The sequence below is a fragment of the Octopus sinensis genome, linkage group LG2, assembly GCF_006345805.1.
Source record: "Octopus sinensis linkage group LG2, ASM634580v1, whole genome shotgun sequence".
NCBI lineage: Eukaryota > Metazoa > Mollusca > Cephalopoda > Octopoda > Octopodidae > Octopus > Octopus sinensis.
The window spans coordinates 153,355,321-153,359,783 of record NC_042998.1 but is presented as its reverse complement, the minus strand read 5'-3'; the positions used below and the strand labels follow the sequence as shown (position 1 = coordinate 153,359,783).

At 38.5% G+C, this 4,463-nt stretch overlaps 1 long non-coding RNA gene across 1 annotated transcript; it reads right to left on the bottom strand.

The window, feature by feature from the left end:
- Positions 1–617: 617 nt before the first annotated feature.
- LOC118762341 lies at positions 618–3,331 on the bottom strand. The gene is made up of 3 exons (XR_004998089.1): positions 3,209–3,331; positions 1,284–1,288; positions 618–629 (listed from the first exon to the last, which is right to left on the bottom strand). It is a non-coding gene; the product is annotated as an uncharacterized LOC118762341 (long non-coding RNA).
- Between the last annotated feature and the right edge of the window lie 1,132 nt (positions 3,332–4,463).

The window sequence follows — 4,463 nt, the reverse complement described above, 5'->3', positions numbered from 1 at the left end:
TTATGTATTGATTAAGTCTTTCCTTGTTTGATTTTAAAATATTGGTTTTGTCTCGATATATATATATATATATATATATATATATATATATGGATTTCGTAGACAGGAACTGAAACAAATCAATCGTATATATATATGTATGTATATATGTAAGTGTATGTGTTTTGGTATTGGCAACATGAATGACAATGGTCAGAGACTACTTGAATTTTGCACATACCATAACCTGTGCATCACTAACACATTCTTCGCCAACAAGACATCCCACAAGACATATACATATATATATATATATATATATATATATATATATGGTGTTAGGAAGGGCATCCAGCTGTAGAAACATTGCCAGATAAGACTGGAGCCTGGTGCAGCCTTCTGGCTTCCCAGATCCCCGGTCGAACCGTCCAACCCATGCTAGCATGGAGAACGGACGTTAAACGATGATGATGTTGATGATGATGATATATACAAACACACACACATATATTTTTAATATATTTGCAATAATTACATGCATACTAGTTGAAAGTATCTGATCAGGTTTCTGAGGTATTTGCATCCCCATCTATTCCTGTCTCTGCCCATGTGGTCTAGATGTGTGTCCAACGTAGCATTCCAATACCCCACTAAAAGTAAAGGATGAGACGTTCCTAGGAATACTTCTAGACATCGAAAGAAATCCAGCCAACCTGTTAAAGGTGGTGCATAGACTGATAGGAATTGAAAAGCACATCCATTGCTGTCGACGACATCCAGGACAACCAGTCTACCCTCCAGGTCTATGAATTTCATCTTTACTTCGAGATCCAGACTCTTACGAAAAAGTACTGCAGTGCCACTACCTCCCATCCTCAGCAGACAGGGAGGAAAATAAATGTTAAACTGTTCACCAAACATGGACTTTAGGGCCTGTGGATTATGGAGTCTAGTCTCACTTATGGCTATGATTCCCAAATTGTGTGACTTTATGTCATCTAAGAGGTATTTGACAAGTTCTAGGGAGGAACGAAAGCTTTAATAATAATGAAGAAATTAAAGGATTTTTTTCCCAAAATTCTTAGTACTTTTCTTTCTCAATATATACATATATATATATAAACGACAAAAGATAAAAGATCTGTTTTTCATGTTGTCATAGGCTGGATGGCATGATGGAAGCTGGTATGGCCAGGGGCTGCACCAGACTCCAGTCATCTGTTTTGGCATGGTTTCCACAGCTGGATGCCCTTTCTAACACCAACCACTTTACAGAGTACTGGGTAGTTTCATGAATGATTCACCCTCCCTACAATGGGAGATCAATTAAATACTCATCAGACGTGACTGATTGAAAATGTTTTGCTCCAGCTCTTTTGTATTGAAGACATTTGGCTGATAGGAAAAAAAGGTGGTCCCCAGTGCTCAATTAGTACTTATTTTATTGATCCCAAACAGAAAAAAGGCAAAGTTAACCATGGCAGTATTTTTACTGAGAATGTAAGGACAAATGAAATGCTGCTAAGCATTTCACCTAGTGTGCTAACAATTTTGCCAGCTTACCAACTTAAATCTAATAATAATAGTGATGATAATGGTGATCATAATACTCTTTTACTTGTTTCAGTCATTTGACTGTGGCCATGCTAGAGCAACGCCTTTAGTCGAGCAAATTGACCCCAGGACTTATTCTTTGTAAGCCTAGTACTTATTCTATCAGTCTCTTTTGCCGAACAGCTAAGTTATGGGGACGTAAATATACCAGCATCGGTTGCCAAGCGATGTTGGGGGGACAAACACAGACACACAAGCATATACACACACACATATATACATATATACGACAGGCTTCTTTCAGTTTCTGTCTGCCAAATCCACTCACAAGGCTTTGATTGGCCCAAGGCTATAGTAGAAGATACTTGCCCAAGGTGGGACTGAACCCAGAACCATGTGGTTCATAAGCAAGCTACTTACCACACAGCCACTCCTACGCCTATAATATTAATAATGATAATAATGATAATAATAATAATGATAACAATAATAATAATAATAATAATAATATTAATAATAACTGACAAACTGACAGAAAGATAGACGCAAATAGGCCAGACATCATAGTAAAAGACTTCAGACAAAAAACATGCTTCCTCATTGATATGACTGTCCCAATCGATATAAACGTATCTGTCAAGACCTACCAGAAACTGAGCGAATATAAAGATCTGGAAATAGAAATCTGCAAAATGTGGAACCTGAAGACTAAAACAATACCTGTTGTCATAGGTGCCCTGGGAATGATAGCAAAAGGGGCTGATTGCTACCTAACTCAGATACCAGGAAACCCTAAAATGGCAGAAATTCAAAAGATAGTGCTCATGGGAACTGCTCATATCCTACGCAAAATACTTTCTTTGTAATCTAAGTTTTAAAACAAACATAATTTTCGTATGGTTTCTTTAGGCATTCACTAGTACAACACTAAGTACAAAACCAAATATATGGCACCCTAGGCATAACACCAACATGAACTTCCAGCTTGTTGTCTCTTGAGTTCTATGGGTGAGACTTGGAGCCAGCTTGTGCAAATGTAAAGCAAAAGTCAAACATAGAATAATAATAATAATAATCCTTTCTGCCATAGGCACAAGGCCTCAAATTTGCAGGTTAAGAGGCTAGTCAATTACGTCAACTCTAGTGAGTAACTGGTATTTAATTCATCGACCCTAAAAGGATGAAAGGCAAAGTCAACCTCGACCGAATTTGAACTCAGAATGTAGTGGCAGACAAAATGCAGCTAAACATCTAGCCCAGTGTGCTAATAATTCTGCCAGCTCGCCACTTTAATAATAATAATAATAATTATAATAATAATAATAATAATAATAATCCTTTCTACAATAGGCACAAGGCCTGCAATTTGGGAGAAGGGAACTAGTCGATTACATTGACCCCAATGTTTCACTGGTACTTAATTTATTGACCCTGAAAGGATGAAAGGCAAGGTCGACTTCAGTGGAATTTGAACTTAGAATGTGCAGACAGACAAAATAGCACTAAGCATTTTGCCCACCATGCTAACAATTCTGCTAAGCACATAAAGCATGATGGGTCACGATCATGGCCATCAGACACGGTTTGACAGGTCACAATCATGGCCCAGATAGATGCATTTAATTTATGGGCATTTGTTGGGGTTTAATGTCACCCAAACACTCCAAAACACCACCAGAATGCAAGAGGATTAATAGTTCAACTAATGACTTTTCAGATGATGTAAAACTTGCCACCATTATATACTGTGAAGATATTTTAACTATTTTTTGTTTTTTATGTGTACATAGTAGTTTCAACAACATGTACACATCAACTCGACCAAGTTTAACTCACACTGTTTGTGTGAATCTTTCACCACGGAAAAACAGTCTACCTAAGGAACTTACTATATCAAAAGACTTGGCACAGCATGATAGCCACAACTTCTACATGGGTAGTAACCGGCTCTGCCACTTGACCCACAACATCTTGTTATAGAACTTACTATTGTGTACCTTATGAACTGGTAAACTAACTCTATCTTAACTCAATATGCTGAGACTTATCTTATGCTCTGTATTCTGTATTTCTGTTATACGCATTCACCTTATTTGTATCTGTCGCATACATGAACACACAGACACAAATACTATGCGCACGCATTCAGACACAACACTTTGCTAGCACTCACACACTCTCTCTCTGTACACATTGTGAATAAAGTCTTCTTCTCTCTCAAACAGTGGAACGGTTTGTGGTCCTCATTTATTCCTTTGGCACTGTATTTTATATCCATGTATTTGGCTTCTCTTATTATGTTAGGGACGACCGTGCGGTGTTAAAAAGGAGTCATTTGTCACCAACTTCTTACATACGGTTGTTTACTCCTACAAACATTTTGGACGATAGAAGGGGTGGTAATCTACTTTTACCAATCAGGTATTATTATTATTAATCAGGTAGGTACTTCTCCAACCTACACCCTAAGAGGAATACCGCCCACCCCACATCACTATCTGCGGTACTGAACAGAAATCAACACAGCAGTTTACATACCTGGGCTGCATCCTTTCAGTCAATGCAAGGATTGACAAAGAAATTGAAAATAGACTCTCTAAGGCAAATAGGTCCTTTGGCAGATTGTACAAACGTGTTTGGCACAATAATAACCTGAAGAACAAAACAAAGATCAGTGTCTACAGCTCAGAGACCTGGATCACTTACAGCAGTCACATCCGTCTCCTTGAGCACTTCCACCAGCGATGTCTTTGCACCATCCTCAACATACACGGGTGTGACTTCATCACAAGCATTGAAGTCCTGGAGCAGGCCGAGATCCCCAGCATTGAAGCCATGCTACTGAAGTCCTACCTCCGATGGGTAGGGCATGTCTCTAGAATGGAGAACCATCACCTTCCTAAGATTGCCCTATTTGGCGAACTCTTCAC